Source organism: Hemiscyllium ocellatum, chromosome 39 (genome assembly GCF_020745735.1).
Source record: "Hemiscyllium ocellatum isolate sHemOce1 chromosome 39, sHemOce1.pat.X.cur, whole genome shotgun sequence".
Taxonomy (NCBI): Eukaryota; Metazoa; Chordata; class Chondrichthyes; order Orectolobiformes; family Hemiscylliidae; genus Hemiscyllium; species Hemiscyllium ocellatum.
In genome coordinates, this window is record NC_083439.1 from 21,126,408 (window position 1) to 21,149,717 (window position 23,310).

At 41.1% G+C, this 23,310-nt stretch overlaps 1 protein-coding gene across 3 annotated transcripts in view; it reads right to left on the minus strand.

Moving 5' to 3' along the window:
* The window catches only part of rnf111 (ring finger protein 111), a 122,380-nt gene that overhangs the window by 86,687 nt on the left and 12,383 nt on the right, over window positions 1–23,310 (minus strand). For 2 of the 3 annotated variants that reach the window (XM_060853040.1, XM_060853042.1), the window contains exon 2: window positions 11,849–11,929. The exons of the other annotated variant lie outside the window; for it this stretch is intronic. The gene's annotated coding sequence lies outside the window, so the exon portion shown is untranslated. The remainder of the gene's footprint in view (window positions 1–11,848; window positions 11,930–23,310) is intronic. 3 annotated transcript variants of the gene reach the window in all.

Below are 23,310 nucleotides of genomic sequence, written 5' to 3' on the forward strand. Positions count from 1 at the left end.
GTTGTTTTGTCTCCTGTGAAGAGCTGCTTTGAAGTTATGTGGTTCACTTTGAGCTGTTTCCAATTGGTCCCGGTTCTGGTTTTACATTGCATAGTGTCATAGAGATGAACAGCACAGAAACAGATCCTTCTGACCAACTTGCCTATGCTGACCAAATATCCCAAACTAATCTCGTCCCATTTGCCAGTATTTGGCCCATATCCCTCTAAACCCTCCCTATTCATCTAGCCATCCAGATGTCTTTTAAATGTTGTAATTGTATCAGTCTCTTCCTGTTCTTTGGCAGCTCATTCCATACACGCATCATCCTCTGCATGAAAATGTTGCCCTTAAGGCCCCCTTTACATCTTTATCCCTCACCCTAAATCTATGCCCTCTCATTCTGGACCCCCCACCCCAGGGAAAAGACGTTGTCCATTTATCTCATCCATGCCCCTGATGATTTTATAAACCTCTAGAAGGTCATTGCAGCGGTTTGTATATAGGGTCCAGGTCAGTGTGTTTATAATGCAATCCAAGAAAGAGTACCACGATTCCAGGCATTCCTTTGCTGTTCTTTGTTTGGCCAGTCCTAGTGTCAATCTGTTGACTTGGACCCAGTATACAAACTGAAAACTGGAACTGGCACCAACTGGAAACAACTCAAACACATACATTATAAGTCCAGCAGCACTTCATAGGAGGCAAAACAGCTCTGGTGGTATCAGATAGAAAGGGGACAAAACGCCTGCCAATAAAAACCTACCAGCTCAGCAATCAAACCAAGAATGAATCAACCAGCTCCCGAGAAACAGATTTTGAGGAAACTTTTATTCATCAATCCACTTTGTCATTTTTCAAAAAACTCAATCCAGGTTCGTGAAGCACGATTTTCCACGCACAAAGCTATCTGCATACCCTCATCAGTCCTTACTTTGCCCCTCAGAATCCCCTCCAACAAGTTACCCACCACTGACATCAGGCTCACTGGTCGGAAAGTTCTCTTGCTTTTCCTTAGTGTGATATTAAAGAGTTAATTTGCTCTGTTGACTTCCAGGAAATTGAATGCCCTGGGGGCAGGGTGGGGTGCCTCTGTTCTACAGGTAGAATGGAAGCAAATTTACATTCCCATCCCTCGTCATTTAGAGCCATTTACACAGCCACCTCTTATTAGTCAGAGATAATTTACATTTGCATCATCATCATCATCCTACTGAAAATCAATAAGAACACGACCGCTGGAATTTTGACTAGTCCCTGTTGCTTAAAACATGATTCACAACAAATTTGAACATTAAGGGGTGATTTTTATTTGTTTCTGGAAATGATGTAGTCGCTGCATTGTGTCTTAAGGGGCAGGTGACTGTGGGGGAGTGGCCAGGGGCTGTCTTTTGGGCATTACTGACTGTGATGTGAAAATTTTGTATAAAGGAAGGACCGTTCCTTCATCCAAGGAGATCTCTCGACATGCTTTGCAAGAGATCATAGTGAACTATTTTGAAGAGTAAAGAATTCTCCCTAGTGTAGTGTCTATATTACACGGTGAAGTGTGTGAAGAGTTTCTCCACAGCTTGTACTGTATTTGCTTAATAAAATTTGGTTGTTGTTCACAGAAGTTGGCGTATTACAGTATCATCAAGTGTTTAAGAATCTCAGGAATAAGAACTTAACATTATTACCTTTCCAAAATAATGGCACATAAACCAACCAACAGTATTCTGGCACTTTAACCGTGGCTATTGATAATACAATATCTCAGCAATGGGCCCAGCAATCACTTCCCTAGCTTTCCACAAAGTTCTGGGGGAGGTCCCAGAGATTTATCCACCTTTATGCTTTTTAGGATGTCCAGCCCCTCCTCCTCTCTAATATCGTCACCTTTCAAGATAAAGCTATTTATTTCCTGCAGTTCTCGAGCTTCCATATACTTCTCCACAGTAAACGCTGATGCAACATTCTTGTTTAGTATCTCATCCATCCCCTACTGTTGCATACACAGCTAGTCTTGCTGATCTTTAAGGGGCCCTATTCTCTCCCGAGTTACTTTTTTGTCCTTAATGTATTTGTACAAACTCTTTTGATTGTCCTTAACCCCATTTGCCAAAACTATCTCAAGTCCCTTTTTTGCTCTCCTGATTTCTCTCGAGTGTACTCTTACTGCCCTTATACTCCGAGGGATTCATTTGGTCTCAGCTGATATATACCTGATGTATGTCTCGTTTTCCTTGACCAGAGCCTCAATTTCACAAGTCATCCAGTATTCCTCTCACCTAACAACCTTGCCCTTCACACTAACAGGAACACACTCTCCAGGCTCTCATTATCACTTTGTCGAAGGCCTCCAACTGTTCTGCGGTCCCTTCACCTGTGAACAGCCTCCCTCAATCAACTTTTGCAATCATACATGCAAGAGATCATAATGAATTATGTTGAAGAGTAAAGAATTCTCCCTGGTGTCTAAATTTCATGACGTTTAGCCGAACAAGCGGTGGCCTCATTAAAACAAATGTTCTTTCAGGGTTTTAACATAGTGTAGACTCAGAACCGCCTTCCTAACCTGCAATCTTCTTCCTGACCTCTCCGCCCCCACCCCACTCCGGCCTATCACCCTCACCTTGACCTCCTTCCACCTATCACATCTCCATCGCCCCTCCCCCAAGTCCCTCCTCCCTACCTTTTATCTTAGCCTGCTGGACACACTTTCCTCATTCCTGATGAAGGGCTTATGCCCGAAATGTCGAATTTCCTGTTCCTTGGATGCTGCCTGAACTGCTGCGCTTTTCCAGCAACCCATTTTCAGCTCCGCTGAGAAAATGTTTCCCTTACCTGAGGAATCCGGAACACAGGTCATAACCTGAGGATAAAAAGGGCTGGCCAGTAGGAATCAGAAGTGAGCAAAATTATTTGACTCTAAGGGTTGTGAATTTTTGGAATTTTCTACCCCAGGGAGCTGCAGATACACAGTCATTAAATTTGTTAACTGCAAGGAGGATAGTGTATGACTTCAAGAGAATATAGACAGGCTGCTAGACTGGGGAGATACTTGTCTGCATTAAATTTCAATTACAAAGTATGACATGAAAGAAAGAATGAGGAATGGCAAAAAATTAAATCAAGAATAGGGGTATGTGCGTGAATCATTGAAGGTTACAGGCATGTTCAAAAGGTGATGAATAAAGTATGTGGGAGCATAAGCTTTATAAAAAGAGACATGGGAGTAGATGCAAGACAATTATAGCCAACTTTGATAACACAAATTCTGCCTCAACTGCAGTTTTGTGTCCAATTCTGAACATTACTCGTTAGGAAATGTGAAGGCATTCCAGAGGGTGCAGCAAAGTTTTAAGAATGCATTCAGCGAAACGTAATTTCAGTTACATGTTTAGCTTGGAGAAACTGGGGCCACTGTCTTCACAAAGCGAAGTTCAGATTAGCTTTTCACAAACATAAAATTCCTTCAAGGATGTGGTGTCACTGCCTGGGACAGCATTTATTGCCCATCCCCAGATGCCCTCGAAACAATGGTGCTAAGCTACATTCTTGAAACGTTGCAGTCCATTCGGTGTAGGTACACCCAGAAGGCCATGCAGGATGGAGTTCCGGTTTGTCAATCCAGTAACACTGAAGGAACGAGGATACGTCCAAGTCAGAATAGTGAATGACTGGGAGGCGAACTTGCAGGTGGTTGTATTCCAACATGTCGATTGTCCTTGTGCTTCGAGATGGTGGTGATCGTGGCATTGTGGAGGGAGTGAGTGCTTGTGGATGTGATGCCAAACCGCTGTTTTGTCCTGGATGGTGTCAAGTATCCTGAAATACCATTGGAATCAACTCATCCAAATAGACAGTACTCCATTACACTTACTACTTATACCTTGTAGACAGTAGACAGTATACAGGCTTTGGAGAGTCAGGAAATGAACTGCTTGCTACAGAATTCCCATAATCTGGTCAACAAAAACTCTCAAGATTTTGATAATCAGGGATTCAGTGATGGCAATGCCACTGGATGTCAAAGAGTAATGGTTAGATTTTCTTTTGTTGGAGATGGTCATTGCCTGCCACAAAATGTTACTTGCCACTTATCAGGACAAGAATATTGCATTGGTCATGCTGCATTTGGACAAGGACTGCTTTGGTATTTGAGAAATCATGAATGGTGCAACACTGCAGTCGGTAACAAACATTTCAACTTCTAACCTGATGATGGAGGGAAGGTCATTGAAGTAGCAGCTGATGTTTGTTGAACCAAGGACACGACCCCTAAGGAATTCCCGGAGCTAAGATGACTTACCTCTATCAACCACAATCATCTTCCAATGTGTCAGGTATGACTGCAACTAGCTGAGAGTCCCCCATGCCGCCACCCCACCCACAGCTCCTTCCTGAATCGGAATTGCCCACTTGGTCAAATATTGCCTTGATGTCAAGGGCAGTCACACCTGCCTCATCTCCTTTATGCAGGTTTGAATCAACAGTGCGATGAGATTATGACATCCATTGCCCCCAAGCTGCTTCTTAGTACCACGCTGAATTTAATTCAATTGGCAACTGTGATGCTGGGACCTCTGTCAGAGATCAAGTTGGATGAACCAACTTGACACTCCTGGCTGAAGATTGATGCAAATGCTTTAGTCTGGTCTTGTGCACTGATACGCTTGCTTAACCCATTACTGAGGATGGTGAAATTTACGAAGCCTTCTACTCCACTGAGTTGTTTTATAGCCCACCACCATACATGTGGCAGGACTAACCAATGGTCCCAGTGGTTGTGGAGTCTGTTTGACACACACTTGGATGTGGTTTGCAGCTTGAACAAGTCAACAGCATTTTTAGGTTTTCCTACTGATGTTCCTGGCATGCCTCCTGCAGTCTTTGTTGAAGTGCTAGATAGAGTAAACCATTCCTATCAGCAAAGAACACTGACTAAAGGTTATCAGACAATGAGCCAAAAGCAACATCTTTCTTCAAGTCTTAGCAAGGAAAGATAGAACCGTACAGTACAAAGGAGGCCTTTTGGCCCATTCAGTATTCCCTTGCCTTTTACTTCTTCCAAAGCGTATCACTTCTCACTTTTCAAGGTTAAGTTGCGTCTGCCAAATTCAGAGCTGTCCATCTGACCAGTCCAGCTATATCCTCCTGTAACCAAAGACAAAGACATTCTTCCTCACCCCTGACGTTTCTTAACATCTACAAATCATTCCTCCAACATTCTCATTTCTATCATTTTCAAATAGCACAAACAATAGCAACCCAGCACTGATCCCTATGGTACGCCACAGATCACCAGTCTCTCGTCACACAGCCTTCAAACACTCTGTCTCCAATCACACTCCAACTGCTTCAAGCAGCCCTCGGTCTCTGACTAAGCCAATTTCGGATCCAACTTGCGAAGTTACCATAGAGTATAGTGGAAAGGCAAGAGACTGCCAATAAGAAACACTGCTGGTGCAGACATAGTGGGCTGAATGGCCTCCTTCTACACTGTAACAATCCTGTGATATGGTTAAGATGTGGAATGCATTGCTCCATAGCTTTGTATAAACAGATTTAAGCACGACTTTCTAAAAGGATATTGGATTATTAAGATAAAAAAATTTCAGAGTTAAGGAAATCAGGCACAGAGGAGCAATGTTTGTCTTGCCGAAAGTGGGGTAGGATACACAGTGAAAAGACCTTGCCTCTTGTGGTGGAACCACTTTATGATTCTACTTTATGAGCTGAGCTCAATCAGTCACGATTTTGCTGAATGGTGAAGCTAGTTCAAGGGTCAGATCGTCGACTCATGATGCTAGTTTTTATGTTCCAACCAGCATCACTAACATATATGTCTGGCCAATATTATAAGAGGAGCTTGCTGAATTCATATTGTCCGACACATCTACCACATTGCAACAGTAACCATACTTCAACATCACTAACTGATGTTGAGGTGCTTTATTTTCTCCTGAAGTCATATAGTCCGAGTTCTACAGCACAGAGACAGGCACTTAGCCCCAAACTGCTCCATACCAGCCAAGATGTCCATCTAGACTAACCCTATTTCCTTGCACTTGGCCCATATCCTTCTAATCATTTCCTAACCATGTATTTGTCCAAATTCCTTTTAAATGTTGATCATGTACCCACCTCAACTTCCGGTGGCAGCTCATTTCATATGCGTACCACTCTCTGTTCAGAACAATTGTCCCGCAGGTGCCCTTTTATTCCTTTCCCTCTACCCTTAAACTGATTCCTCAATTCCCCAACCCTGGAAAAAGACGGAGTGCATTCACCCTATCCATGCCTCCTATGATCTTATAAGGTCTCCCCATCTGTCTCCTACACTCTAAAGAAAAACAATATTGCTTGTCCAACCTCTCCCTATTGAGTCCAGGCAACCTCCCTGTAAATTTCTTCTACATTCTTTCCAGTTTAATAACGTCCGTCCTGTAGCATGACGACCAAAACTGAACACAATACTCCAAGTGCAGCCTCACCAACATCCTGTATAAGTGCAAAATAACTTTGTAACTTTAATGCCCTGACTGATGAAGGCCAGTGTGCAAAAAGCCACCTTCCCTGCCCTGTCTACCTGTGACTCCACTTTCAGAGAACAGTGCACCTGAACTCCAAGGTCCCCCATTCCACTACACTCCCTAACGCCTGACCATTACCATAGAATTCCTTCCCCGATTTGACTTTCCAAAATGCAAGACCTCACACATATCTATATTAAACTCCATTTGCCATTTCTTGGCTCAATTACCCAGCTGATGAAGGTCATAGAGATGTACAGCATGGAAGCAGACCCTTCAGTCCAACCCGTCCATGCCGACCAGATATCCCAACCCAATCTAGTCCCACCTGCCAACAGCCAGCCCATATCCCTCCAAACCCTTCCTATTCATATACCCATCCAAACGCCTCTTAAATGTTGCAATTGTACCAGCCTCTACCACTTCCTCTGGCAGCTCATTCCATACACGTACCACCCTCTGCACGAAAAAGTTGCTCCTTAGGTCTCTTTTATATCTTTCCTCTCTCACCCTAAACCTATGCCCCCTAGTTCTGGAACCCCGACCTCAGGAAAAGGACTTTGTCTATTTACCCTATCCATGCCCCTCATAATTTTGCAAACCTCTATAAAGTCACCCCTCAGTCTCCGACGCCTCAGGGAAAATAGCCCCAGCCTGTTCAGCCTCTCCCTGTAGCTCAGATCCTCCAACCCTGGCAACATCCTTTTAAATCTTTTCTGAACCCTTTCAAGTTTCACAACATCTTTCCGATAGGAAGGAGACCAGAATTGCATGCAATATTCCAACAGTGGCCTAACCAATGTCCTGTACAGCCGCAACATGACCTCCCAACTCCTGTACTCAATACTCTGACCAACAAAGGAAAGCATACCAAACGCCTTCTTCACTATCCTATCTACCTGTGACTCCACTTTCAAGGAGCTATGAACCTGTGCTCCAAGGTCCCTTTGTTCAGCAACACTCCCTAGGACCTTACCATTAAGTGTGTAAGTCCTGCTAAGATTTGCTTTCCCAAAATGCAGCACCTCGCATTTATCTGAATTAAACTCCACCTGCCACTTCTCAGCCCATTGGCCCATCTGGTCCAGATCCTGTTGTGATCTGAGGTAACCCTCTTCGCTGTCCACTACACTTCCAACTTTGGTGTCATCTGGAAACTTATGAACTGTACCTCTTATGCTCGCATCCAAATCATTTATGTAAATGACAACAAGTAAAGGGCCCAGCACCGATCCTTGTGGCACTCCACTGGTCACAGGCCTCCAGTCTGAAAAACAACCCTCCACCACCACCCTCTGTCTTTGAGCCAGTTCTGTATCCAAATGGCTAGTTCTCTCAGTATTCCATGAGATCTAACCTTGCTAATCAATCTACCGTGGGGAACCTTGTCGAACGCCTTACTCAAGTCCATATAGATCACATCTACTGCTCTGCCCTCATCAATCTTCTTTGTTACTTCATCAAAAACCTCAATCAGGTTTGAAAGACATGATTTCTCATGCACAAAGCCATGTTGACTATCCTGAATCAGTCTTTGCCTTTCCAAATACATGTACATCTGTCCCTCAGGATTCCCTCCAACAACTTGCCCACTACCGAGGTCAGGCTCACTGGTCTAAAGTTCCCTGACTTGTCCGTACCACCCTTCTTAAACAGTGGCACCACGTTTGCCGACCTCCAGTCTTTCCGCACTTCACCTGTGACTATTGACGATACAAATATCTCAGCAAGAGGCCCAGCAATCACTTCTCTAGCTTCCCACAGAGTTCTCGCCTGCTGCAATTTTTGATAACCTTCCTCACTGTCCTTGATACCGCCTATTTGTGTATCATATGCAAACATACTAATCATGTTTGCACGTTCTCATCCAAATCATTGATATGGATAGCAAAACAGCAATGGCACATACCGATCAGAGGCACTCCACTAGTCACAGGCCTCCAGTCTGACAAGCACCTCCCACTATTACCCTCTGCTTCCTACCACTAAGTCAACTGTGTATCCAATTTGCCAGCTCACCCTGGATTTCACGCGATCCAATCTTCCAGAGCAGCCTACCATGTGAAACCTTATCAAAGGCCTTACTGAAATCCATAAAGACCATGTGTACCACCCTGCTCTTGTCAACCTTCCTGGTCACTTGATCAAAGAACTCTAACAAATGTTAAAGGCAGAATCTCCCATGCACGAAGCTATGCTGACTGTTCCTAACCAAACTCTGTCTTTCCAAATGCATGCATATCTTATTGCTCAGAATCTTCTCAAGTAACTTACCTACCACAGATGTGAAGCTTACTGGTCTACAATCCATAGGTTTTTCTTTGTGGCCCATCTTGAATAATGGCACAACAGTTGCAAACCTCCAGTCTTCCAAGACCTCACCCAATGCTAACGATTATGCAAAAATCAAAAAGAGTGACGCTGGAAAAGCATAGCTGGTCAGGCAGCATCTGTGCAGCAAGAGAGTTGAGGTTGAGGACAAACTCTTCATCAGGAATGATGATGAGCTTATGCCCGAAATGTTGACTGTCCTGCTCCTCAGATGCTGCCTGACCAGCTGTGCTCTTCCAGTGCCACACTTTGTGACTCTGATCTCCAGCATTTGCTGTTCTCACTTTCTCCTGGTTGATTATGCAAAGATATCAGTCCAGGTCTCCGCAATTTCTTCTCTCGCATCTTGCAGTGTCCTTGGATAAATCTGGTCAGGACCAGGACATTTATCAACCTTTGGATATTCTAATACATCCAACACCTCCTCTATTGCAATGTGGACTGTCCCCAAAATATCATCACTAACTCTTTGAAGTTCCCAAGTTTTCATGTCTTTCTCCATGGTAAACACAGAGGTAAAATATTAATTGAGGGCCTCGCCCATCTCCTGCAGTTCCACACATACGTGTCTACTTAGGTCTTACAAGGGTCCTATCCTCTCTCTTGTTATTCTTTTTCCTTTAAAGAATCTCTTTAGATTCAATTTCATCTTCTCAGCCAAGACTATCTCATGCCCCCTTTTCGCCCTCCAGATTTCCTTCTTCACTAAACTCCCGTCTCCCCTACATACCTCCAGGAGTTTCCTTAATCCAAACTGCCTATACCTGAGCCATACTTATTTTTTTTCCCTGGTCAAAGCCTCAATGCCTCATCATCCAAGGTTCTCTATTCTTGCCAACTTGCCCTTCACCCTCACAGGAACATACAGACCTTGAACTCTGGCTATCTCCCTTTTAAAGGCGCCCACTTGCTGGAGGTCCCTTTGCTTCCTAACAAACTACTCCAATCAACTTCTGCGAGCTCCTGTCTAATTCCATCAAAATTTGCCTTTCCCCAGCTTAGAACTTGAACCCGTGGACCAGTTTTGTCCCTCTCCATAACTATTTCAAAATTAATAGAACTATGGTCACTGGTCCCAAAGTACTCCCCAACTATCACCTCAGTCACCTGTCCTGCCCTATTTCCCAAGAGTAGGTCACGTTTTGCACCTTCCCAAGTAGGACCCTCTCGACACTGCTTGAGGAAACTTTACTGAAAGCACTTAACAAATTCTACCCAATCTAAGCCCTTAATGATATGGCAGTCCCAGTCTCCGTTAGGAAAGTTAAGATCCCCTACCATGACAACCCTAAAGTCCTGAAAGTTCATGCAAGATCAACTCTGTATTCAACTCTCACCATCAGACTTTTGCCAGCATTTATTGCCCATCCCTTGACATCGCTACCTACACTCGCCCAACATAGCCTTGAATATTATGACTCTTCATGTGTCATGCTTACCAATTCACACAAGGGTACATAATTTTATGAAAGGGATTTATGGAAAGGTTTTCTGTCATGCAGAGGGTGGTAATAATCTGAAATGCACTGCCTGGGAGGATAGTCAAAGTGGGAAACTTCAAAATCTTTTAGAAGAATTTGGATGAATACCTGAAACATCAGAACAATTAAGGTGATAGTAAAAGTGGTGGAAAATGGGAATAGCATAAATAGGTCAATGTGGATCTGAGGGGCCAAAGTGTCTCTTGTGTTCTGTTTTGCTGTATGACTGTACATTTTACTACTGCAGTGTAACAGTAAATTTTATGAATGGACGCATAGATTATTGTTTCTGCCAAGGTTAATATCTATGCTATGTGGAGGCAGCATTCGCTGATCATCATTATTATGACTAAGACCAGAAAATGGACAGATTAGGTTTAAAACTCAAGGCCTGTGGTGAGAAAGATCTATTTTATTACTGACAGATCTATTGTCCTAGACAAAATTAAACCAAGTGCTCCTTCTGCATTCCAAGAATAAAAATATCAAGCAACACAAGTTAATGTTAACCGTCAAAAGATGATCAGAGGATTAGATAGGGTAGACAGAGAAAGACTTTTTCCTAGGACGACGACATCAGTTTATACGAGGGGGCATAACTACAAATTGAGGGTGATAGATTTAAGACAAATGTCAAAGGCAAGTTCTTTATGCAGAGAGTGGTAAGGGCGTGGAATGCCCTACCTGCTAAGGTAGTCAACTCAGCCACATTAGGGAATTTAAACAATCCTTAGATAAGCACATGGATAATTTTGGGATAGTGTCGGGGGACGAGCTGAGAATAGTTCACAGGTTGGCACAACATTGAGGGCCAAAGGGCCTGTTCTTCACTGTATTGTTCCATGTTCTAAAGCCAACTTTCACAGAAAATTGATAAGCTGATAACATCTATACTATTATAAGTCACCAGGTATCACTTCTCAATGAACAAAATAAAAATTGCACTGCAAAAAGACATGAGCTTTCACTATAGATTTGAGTATTCATGTTTGCATCTCTAATCATACTTCGATATTCCATAAGTGATTATAACACAGTATGATTATGAACTTAATGAAACATGAAGTTAAAAACCTATTCACAAAATGGTGAACGTATGTAGGTATATCCTTTTTATGCCTGAGTCATGGCAAAAGTGGAACATGACTCATGTTTTACCCTGATGATTAAAATGCACCTCATTCTACTGACAACAAACTTTACTACAGCCATTTCATCACCTGGGTACTGTACACATATTCTCCTGCACAGACTTAACAGCGAGATTACGAAGAAAACACTGCTTTTACGACTTCATCCTTCTAATTTGCACAGTGACCATAAACAAAAGGTTTGTCAGAAACTTAAAAAGGCAATTTTTTTTTCAAACCAGGCATCAGAACTTGATGGTATTTGGTAATGATATTTGGATGTCTGAACCAAGGAATGCAAATTCAAAACCCACTTTGGCAGTTCAAGATTGTCAGTTTTAAATAACAAAGCCAGTAACCATGGACTATTCATAAAGCAGTCAGGTTGTTGTAAATCCCACATACTTACCAGTGGCTTTTTGTTTTGATTTCACCTTTTTATGGGAATGTGATTTTCACAGGCAATGGAGACATTGGTGAATCCTTGCTTCTGTTGGCAAAAAAAACAATTTCAACATGAGCACCCCTCAAGATGTGTACCACGAGACACACATTTTTAGATACTGGAAACAACTAGAAAGTTAACCAACCTTTTTGGTTTAGGACCGATATTCCACAGAAGTGGAAATGAAGCCATTTTTAAAATTACCTTCCCTTTTGCTGGTCATGTCACAAATAGCAAGTATAAAATCTATCAATCAGGGGTGTTGACTAGGGGGTCTACATTTAAAGTGCAAATTTACAATTTAAATTTATTGTATATTACTTTAGGTTATCTGTTTCATACCGAAGCATAGAAATGTTAAATGACAACAGCTGAAGCTATTATCAGCACTTTAATCAAGGTAAAGAATTAATTGCGAGAAAAAACACACAAACACATGAAATCTGATTCTCCAACTGAGTTGTGCATTATCAGCAGCAGATTATTTCCGTGTTCAGTGGATAAACCTAGGGCAACTCCTCAAATATAAACATCACCTTAAGTGTACCTTAGATGAAATCATACCTAACACATAGGAAGATGGCTGTGATTGTGATTCATCAAATACTGAAGCAGTCATGCTCCATATGCAGCAAGACCTGCACAATATCCAGGCTTGGGCTGACAAGTGGCAAGTAGCACTTCGGCCGTACAAATGCCAGGCAATGATCATGGCCAGTAAAAAAAAACAATCTAACCATCGTCCCTTGACATTCAATGGTAAAGTACTGCCGATTCACCACTGGCACAAGTCAGGAGTGTGATGGAATACTCCCCACTTGCATGAGTGAGTTCAGCTCAACAAGACTCCAGAAGCTTGACACATCAGAGACAGCACACTGCATTTGACTTAATTTTTGTTTATGCAAGCGGTGCCAGTCACCCCAATACTGTCCCAACTCCATGGAGAAGGACAAGAGCAACAGATACATAGGAACACCACCGCCTGCAATTTCCTCACCAAGGCACTCATCAACCTGAATTGGAAACATATTGCCATTCCTTCAGTGTTGCTGTGTCAAAATCCTGAAATTTCCTCCCTCATGACATTATGAATTTACCAATAGCCAAGAGCTTTTCTGGGAATCATCAACCTAAACTCTTGACTTCTAGCTCTCCACACTGCACCCCCCACCATCCCCAAAATAAGTGCTTTCTTGTTAGATTGTAAGCCTGAAATCATCAAGTTCTGATGGCGAATATGTTGAAAATATTAATCTCTTGTTTTTCAGGTGCTGCTGGGTGTTCAGATTATTTACACCTTTTCTCCTCTTAATTTTTGGTTACATTGTGCAATTTGTCGAGATAATAGCTGTTAGTAAGATCAAGCTCTACTCTGCCAATTTCACAATGTTGGCAACAAAAGGCCAGGAGCTAAAAGGTATCTTCCCAGAGAGAAGGGACATTTAAGTTTGAAGACATATCCAGCACAACTGCAGCAGTTCAAGAACCTGCTCAAAGGCAACTAGAAATGAGCAATAAATTCTAGGCAGCAATGTCCACAACCCGTAAGTGAACGAAAACAAAACCTGCAATAAAGTACATTAAATTCACAATTATCGACTGTCACATTTCAAGGGATCTGCCAACTAAAATTATTGGAACAGAGTTGGAACTGGATGATGTTTCTAATTGGAGGGAAGTGGCATGTTCTCACCATATTTGAAGCATTATCATCAAAAGATAAAAAGTATTGTACATTCTATAATTTAGTTCAGAAGTAACCAATGGATATGCCTTTAAACTTAAAATGTCCCTTCTCGCTGGAAACCTTTTATCTCTGCCCTTTTGCGGCCAAAATTGTGGAAGTGGCAGAGTACAGCTGGATCTTACAAACAGCTACCATCTAGAATGATCACGAAGTAAATTGCACAATACGGCTAAAAATTAAGGGAAGAAAAAATGTAAATAATCCAAACATCCAACAGCACCTGAACAACAAGAGATTACTTTTTTCAAGGTATTCACCACCATAACGAGAAGATTTCAGGCTTGCAATTAAACTGAAGAAAGCATTTCAGGGGGAGGAGCGGTTAGAAGTATGCGCGATTAAGGTACAGGGTTAACAGAAAAAGTGTGACAAGCTAGAAGTCAAGAGTTTTGCTTGGTAATTGCCGGAGAAGCCAATGAATTAAATACCCAGTGACTCTAGTTTTTTTTTCCCTGAAAAAAAGAGAGTGGATGATATAAATTATGAGATAAAGATCTTTGAAACATGGAAAAGGTAATGAAGAAGGAGGATATGAAAGTTAAGTGGCTAAATAAAAGGTGGTGATAAGACAAGATAGAATGATACTAAAATGTAGTGGGAGTGGGATAAGAAATTGTGCTCGAAAATACAAGTCTTCAGACATGGATGTAAACACTCAGCAAGCCCAGCAGCAACTAAGAAGATAGGCTCACACCCAATTGCAGATATGACATTGCCCACTCCCCACCCATCATCCAAACCACAGCCAGCTCAAATGAATACTGTCTCAGCTTTAGGTGTTACCCAATGCTTTCACTGGTTGGAGACAACTTCAAGCAATTGCAGAAGTTGGTATTTGGGGGCTGCAGGTTGAGAGAGCCCATTTGACAGTCAGCCTGTCTGATGGATTTGAAGTGACTCAACAAGTTGACAGGAAGGTGGTTCATATTTCCTGTTCAACACCTGGGACATGCACTGCTTGGTCTGATGAACAAATGTTTGACAAATACTTGCTCATTATTTGCTGTGGGTGGCATTGGAGTATGAAAAAAAAACGCATGGAATGACAAACAGTTGCAGCTTTTCCAACAGTCCCGCAAACACTCAACTATCAGGTAGAATGGACAATTTATTGTGGCCAATTCAGAATCTTTCAGCTTGCAGCTCACAAGGATCAGCCACAAATTTCTCTGCGTCATTACTTCAAGTATAGGACACCCATGATGTTCTCAGGAACGACCCAGGTTTTCTCTCTCCCAAATGTTTATTCCTTCTTTCCAATTTATAAGGGTTTCATTGGATCATACTTGGAAAATTCGAGTATTACACATATATGGGCTCACATCAATGCATTAGTGGGCGGCACGGTGGTACAGTGGTTAGCACTGCTGCCTCACAGTGCCTGTAGACCCGGGTTCAATTCCCGACTCAGGCGACTGACTGTGTGGAGTTTGCACGTTCTCCCCGTGTCTGCGTGGGTTTCCTCCGGGTGCTCCGGTTTCCTCCCACAGTCACAAAGATGTGCGGGTCAGGTGAATTGGCCAAGCTAAATTGCCCATAGTGTTAGGTAAGGGGTAAATGTAGGGGTATGGGTGGGTTGCGCTTCGGCGGGTCGGTGTGAACTTGTTGGGCCGAAGGGCCTGTTTCCACACTGTAAATCTAATCTAATCATCAATTCCCAGCGGTCATTGTTATGACATGCATCTGATCTTTTTATCTTAGCCTGCTTAGCACACTCTCCTCATTCCTGAAGAAGGGCTCATGCCCAAAATGCTGACTCTCCTGCTCCTTGGATGCTGCCTGACCTGCTGCGCTTTTCCAGCAACACATTTTCAGCTCTGATCTCCAGCATCTGCAGTCCTCACTTTCTCCTTATAATCAGGCAAAACAGTCAACTATTTGGTAGCTATCACCTGCAAATTTGATGCCACAAAGTTAGTTCAGGACAACAAGTCAAGTTTTTCTGAAGAATAAGTCATTAAAGGCCAAATAGTTTTCTTTATATTGTTCACAAAACTACAAGATAAAATAGATGTTCAAATACAGGACATTTCTTAACACCACACCCATATGAAACATCAACCCAAGAAAGATGACTAGCAAAAATAATGGTAAATGATGCGAGGTTAACAAATATTTTTCATTTAATTTAAATGAGCACTATGGGGTTCTTTTTGGCAAAGAGATAATACAATGAAAACTAAGGAAACGAGTTTATACTCAGGCCTTAAAATATCACATAAAGCCTGTCTCAGCATCTTTCTGCATTCACGAACATGAGAAACTCCCACATGACTCCATTGTTAAAGTCAAAACGCATTTGCATTCTAACAAAATTTGGTGTAATATATCATATGCATTTGAAGCAGAGCTGAAATTATGGTGTCACTGCAACTAGTAGCCTACTGCTACAAAAACAAGTTTGGCAGCATTGGGGCCTGTCACCTATCACTTGCTTCAAATTCCTCAACAACTACTCAGTGAAGAGGAGCCAGAAGTAGACGAGGTTGTACAGTTCAGTGCCACATTAGTATCCGTATATCCCTTCAAGGTCTGTCTGTTACATGCTCCCTTGTTTCTTTACAACAAGACAGCTTTAAAAATTGATTAGACTGGCCAGTAGCTCTCTGAAGCAGGAGGAGATCTCATGTGAAGCTAATGCTACTGAAATGATTAAATGGCTGCGAGGTTGCTGTGGTTGGTGGAGATGCATTCTCTGCTTAATGTTTGGTTGGCTGGGTGGCAAACCCCACTACCCAAAAAATGTTGCTTCAGGTTAAAAATCATCAGCATGTGATTATGAAAAAGAACTTCAACCAGATATCTGGGGAAACACTATATGTTAGAGGTTATTGTTTATTAGCATAGTTGCTAAGAATGCACAATTGTAGTGATTAATTGCATTACATTTTATACACTGATTTGCAGCCACACGAGTAAATGAGAAGATATCAAACAACTTGCTCAGCAAAATAGTGCTAAAATCAGAGGTGCTGATGCACAAATTATAAAATTATTGCCCATGTGACTCAGCTCTCCCCACACAGCACCAACAGACTCTGATCTCAATGAGGAGAAAGTGAGGACTGCAGATGTTGGAGATCAGAGCTGAAAATGCCTTGCTGGAAAAACGCAGCAGGTCAGGCAGCATCCAAAGAGCAGGAGAATTGCTGTTTCAGGCATGAGCCCTTCTTCAGAAAGGCTCATGCCCGAAACATCGATTCTCCTGCTCCTTGGATGCTGCCTGACCTGCTGCGCTTTTCCAGCAAAACATTTTCAGCTCTGATCTCAATGAAACAAGGTGCATTAATTTCAATAACAAATACTGAGAAACCAATCAACTTGGATTAGCAACTGGCCCTATCTAACAACACCACTCTTGAAATCAGATGAAAGGTGGAAAATTGTCTCTCTGTTGTGCAAAACACATGATTGATCATTTAAAGTTATGGTTAATCCACTTGCCATTTTAGCTCAGCACAACCCTTCTGGACAAAGCTTCTTGGAAACCTGGACATGGTCATCAGATGGTATCCTTGGTAGGAAGAAGTTAACGTTAAAACATAACCAGTGACAGATCCAACAACCCTGAATCATGCTTGCATCCTTCTGTCATGAGTGAAAGCTCAAATGTTTCAGATGTGAAATGCTTAGATTTGGTGTGAATGACTTTCGATGGGGCCTTCATGATTTCCCTTTCAATTGAGGGCAACTGGAATATGCTCAGTACCATCTTTCAAGTATAATTTGTAATTTGGGATAGGCCTTGTAATCAATATTCGCATCCCATATTTTAGAAAGAAAAATTACAGAGAGCACTTGTCAACAATGGCTACTCGGTTCCCTCGTGGACTGGCAATCCTTTGTGCATCAGCGTGAAAGATTAAGCTCGTACCTTAGTACAATTAATAATATATATTTTTGGCAGGCCCAACATTTTCTGTGAAGCTAAAATGTAAATGAAATAGTACTGCATAAATAATGGGAGTATCAAAAATGTTGTCACATCCAACAGTAATTGGACTGAACCGAGGTGAAATGAAAGGGAAAAATAAATGATGTACAATAAATGAGGAGGGAGGATTCAAAGGATTGCAAGGCATCCTCTCAGTCATGATTTGCTTTTCATCTTGTTGCTACAGAGTGAACACGATTATTTTCTAGAGCAGCTACTCAAACAAAACTGCAGATTCCTTTATCCTTACAGTATAATAAAATGGTACCACCATCACCTGAGAGTTTAACTGGACTGGTAATGAGAGATTAATTTGAAATGTTGTTCAACATCAGTTATTGAAAAAAACAATTTTGTTTAAGATGGAAGAGGTGCAATTTTAAATGCAGGCAGGGTATTCCAGATTTGCGACCATGCATGCTTTTGTTATTGGGCACTCGTTTTCATTTGCTAGGCAATATACAAGTACAATACTCCAGCTCATTTGGAAAGAAATTCAAACCAACTGTATTAATTGTAAGCCAAAGAAAATTGCAGAAAGTGACACCCATAATGCTGCATGTTCCATTCTTCCTTGAAAGATCTTCCTTTCAAAAGGGGCAATCTTTCTATATAACAGGAAAACATGTTTATAATCTGCTCAGGAAAAGCAGAACACCAGAACAGTTTCTATATCTGTTTCCTTACGTAGATATGATAGATTCTGACCAATAGCAGAGCAGTGGTCCTTGATTTCTGGTGAATATTACTTATCACTCAACTATCAAAACAAAAAACTGATGACTTGGTTATTCTCATATTAACCATTTTTGGGACCTTGTGCACGCCAATTAACAGCTGGATTTCCAATAGTAGATCAGTGCCTACACTACGTCAGTAACTGGATATAAGGCAATTTGGTACCCTATATTTTGAAACACACAACATAAATTGCAGGTCTTACATTCTTTGTTCATTGTTCAAATTTACGTTTTATGAAGATTTTTCATGGAAGTTCATCAAGTTTATCTAAAATGAAAACAACCTTAAAAGACTGCAATTCTACAAAGAATCACTTCCACTTCATAAATACAGCATTAGTAAGAGGAGAAGGAATTTCTTCTGAGGTTAGTGAATTGGAGAGCTATTGAGAATGGGTCGTTAAATATATTCAAGTTTGAGATAGACAGACTTTTAATGAGTAAAGGAATCATGGGTGATGGGGACATGGCAGGAACGAAGAGGTCAGGAGTCAGATCAGCTATGTCTCATTGAATGGTAGAACTTAAAAACCTGATATAACAATTGCTCTGAATATGGTGAAATGTATAAAAGTGCACTTTGAAGTTATAAACCTCAACATTAGTTCACTTACACAAACTATATCGAAGCACACCCATTTTCAGAAAGAATCCAGTTGAAGAAAAGCAGTAGCAAGTTTATGCTTGTCAGCTGCCGAATGGCCAAATGTTGCAATTGTTGTGGGAGGTAGCAAACAAAAATGATCTGTACTTCAATCATATAATTCTAACAAGACTCAGGACTGGAATACACAGTCCCCAATCCCAACCTCCCGGGATAAACTGTACGATCAAAGGGCTGCCAAAACTCACAATTCTAGGGCACATTAAAGGACAGAATTGATGCCTGAAGGCCAAACATCTAACTAGCACATGCCAAAAGGTGACGTAATAAAAATAAATTTGCACTAATTAAAAATGTGGAAAGAGCCTAAAAGGTGGAAAACTAAAAACAACCCATTGTTGAGACATGTCTGTGTACAAATGATAGACTCAGAAAACCTGTATCACTCGTAAAATGGATCTGCTAGATCAGTGTTTCCTAAAGTGGGGTCATAAGATCGGAGGCAGTATTGGCTTGTGGAGTTCAGACCACTTCCAACAGGCCCTTGCTCTCAGTCCTCCTCAAAAAAATCTTCGAGTCTCCATATAGAATCTGTGCGCAGATGTTTGGGAAGTACTCTCCTCAATAAACTAATATGTTGTCGAGAAGAGAGAATAAACAATACCAGAGATCATGGCTTTATATCAAAATTAACAGTATACTTATTGGGCTGAAGCTGATGAGTTTTAAGACTGAAATATCAGTCAGTGACTTAAAATAGCAGCTTCTAAGATGGCTGAACATTTACATCACTGTTCCCTACAAAGCTCATGGCCATTAATATGAAGCCAGACTGCCTAGAAAATCCAAGACACAATCACCTTATGAATGGTACATCCCCTGACCCAATCACCAGCATATTCAACTGAACGTGAAAAAAGTAATTGTACCAAATTGCACAGCCAAGTGGAAATAAAATCAAAAGATCAGTCATGATCTAACTGAATGACGGAACAGACTTGAGGGCTCCTAAGGCCTCCATTTTTTTTTAGAAATAGAAGAATTAGAATTCCTACAGTGTAGAAACAGGTCCTTCTGCCCAACAAGTCCACACTGACTCTCCAAAGAGTATCCACCCAGACCCATTATACTCCCCTATTATTCTATATTTCCCCGACTAATACAACTAACTTGCACATCTCTGAACACTATGGGTGATTTAGCTTGGCAATTCATCTCTGGACTGTGGGAGGAAACCAGAACACCTGGAGGAAACCCACACAGACACGGGGAGAATGTGAAAACTACACACAGACAGTCACCCAAGGCTGGCATCGAACCCAGGTCCCTGGCACTGTGTGGCAGCAGTGCTAATCACTGAGCACTTATGTTTCAAGCTATGACAAGAGATAACACCAATGACAAGCAAAATATTGCAGCTGCAAGAAATCTGAAACGAAATAATGACACAAATACTCAGCAAACAGTTCAGCATAGAAATAAAATGTCCAGATTACAAGTAAAAAAAATTGTTCACTTGAACAGTGGTAACGACAGTGGACAATGGCAGTGCAGGATGGTATAACCTCACAAGTGCTCTTAAGAGCAAAGAGTCATCGACAAGGAAAAGTCTGAAAATAAAATGTTTTATCTGATATTCATTGATCATTGGACCGAAGGGTCTGTTTCCATGCATTATGACAGACTCTCTAATTGATGCAACAGCCAAAGCTTGCAGCACCTTACATTTTTAATATTTTTAAATCAACATATTATACAGAATTCTGAATTTTAGACAAATTAAGTTTGCATTTTGAAGAAATCAGAGTGAAATTGATGGAACTTGTTCCAACGTAGTGGAGGTGGGTGGCAGAAGAGATAATTGGCACATATGCATAACTTGCTGGACTCAACTATGGGAAAACTTGGAAGGTACATGATGGTGAAGCACAGCAAGACGATCATGAGATAAGAATCAATATAGTTACTTAGTAGCTTGCAAAACCATCAAATAATTTTAACAATTTCAAACGCAAGTGAAAAGCACATATACAAATGCAAGTTCTTTCTTCTCGTGTGTTAATGTGGAAGGATCATGTGACAATAATGAAAGTCCACTGTAGGAGTCAATAACAAAAATTCAAGTGAGCTATTAACACAAAAAAAACTGGCTGAAATTTATTACATTTTAAGCACACTGTACATTGAAAATTAGGCTTAATAGTGCATACAATGACTGCAGGACCAGAAACAACGCATGCACAATCAAATCCCAATTAAACCACAAAGGACTAGAAACAGAAGCAGTAAAAAATTAAAGATATACATAAACCTTTTGGCAAGTGTCTTTTCATTATCCAAGGAAAATCAATGTAAAAAGCCATGATCAAATTCCAGATAGCACTGCAAATTTGATTCAGGCATGATTTTTGAGCAGGTTTTAATTCAAAACAATGTCCAATAATGAGGGTGGATGGGGGAGAAAAGAGAACAGACTACTGCAGCTTTGCATTCAAGATAAAAATCAGACAAGGTTCATTTGAACATGTAAAATTAAACAAAAAATGAAATCCTGAAAACCTTATGTCTTGTGGAACAAGACTGTGCAGTGAAAGATTCTTTGCATAAAAACTGAACGAAGTATTGGAAATTAAATGGTTGAATTTTCCTCAACATACTTCAGTTCTTTCAAACTTTATTTTCATACCTGCCCTGTGCCCCGTTGACTGCTGAAATATGACTGAGAGTCAGAGACATACAGCAAGAAACCGATCCTTGGATCCAACCAGTCCCACCTGCCTGCATTTGGCCCATATCCCTTCAAACCCTTCCTGTATATGTACTTATCCAAGTGTCTTTTAAATGTTGTGCCTCCCATTTCTGAAACAGTATGACAGTGAATTCAGCATGAAACCTGATTGTCCTCTTAAAGAGCAATTAGAAGATTTCTCAATACTGTTTTTCTTGAGCAAGCTGCATCTGCCGAGATTCCACAAGCAACTATATAAGTCTGGTGACAGACATCTACACATGCTAGAATGTCAGACTGACAGCCACCCAAACATCTCAATCCTTAATCGGTTTTATTTTCAATAATATGGATTTATTGGCCAAAACTGTTTTGCCCCCGTGATTAATTTCTTAAAATGTATTTATGCTTTGGGTTATTTACAGGAATAAAACATTTATATTTTTATATTACAAATTAACTATGTTGATCAGCTTGCTTCATTGAAAAAGTTTCATTTTCTAATAAAATTAAGAATTTTGTATTCATTCAAAGGAACTTGGTTGATAGCTCTTTACTTTGCCATCTAATATAGCAAAAGCATACAATCTGACATATCGGGAACTATGCAAAACACTTACATTTATATCATGACTTGCAAAATATTATCAACTGGAGAAAGACAATGCACTCTTTCCATATTGGTTATTGCAGCTTCTCCTTTTATCGTTGTTTTGGGCTTGCAGTTTTGACAGTGCCACCAGTATCTACTACTTCCAAGTTGTTTATTACCACCAGAACTCTTGTGCACTTTCACCGTCTTGACAGAGATTTTGGATTTGTTACAGTCAGATGTTTTTGGGAATTGAACAGTAGAAGAGTGAAAGGGTCCTCTTAAATGACTCTCAGACTCAGCCATAGGTTATTGAATTAGTCTGTTTCAAACTATTCGATCGTATTGCCAACCCCTGTCCCTAACTCCATTTAGAGGATTTATCAGGACAGTGATCTCCACCCAATTTAAATGGAGTCCATCACAATGGAAGGTTCTCTCTTTCCTTCGCATCGATTGTTCCTACACCACTGTTAACTGTCATGTGGCTCAGGTAACAATCCAAAACTGATTACCTTCGACGTTCTGCATTTTAAACCGGACCTTAAATTTTTGAACTTTCTTCACAGATTATAATTCCCAGTTCTATGCAAATTCTATGTGGACAACTACCGAATCTCTCCTCACAAAAAACCATTTCCTCCCAGGATATATTCTTAATCCTGGCATCAGGCTGCAGCAAAACCTTCAGAGCTCTTATTCATGTCTGCAGAGAGTAGTGTTTTACCTCCAGCAGACTTCGTCCACACCCATGTATGTACTAAACACCTTATTACTGCTGGTCAGAACTAACTGCTAGATTCAAACGTCAATCTGACTTGCAGTCATATTATCCTGACCCTGAGCATTCATCAACTCGAAATATCTAGTGAGACTGAAGTGTGTGACTGGTTCCTCAAATCGTGTTTCTAGGTAACTCTTCCTCCTTGATACTCTTTAACATTTGCTATGCAGATTGCAGGTCAGCAACTCAGAGGCAAAAATACTCAAGCCACGATCATTTGCTCACGATACGATTTTCCACGAGAACAATACAGTCTATAAATTTCCACGTTCTAGTCTTTGACTCAAGTCAAAA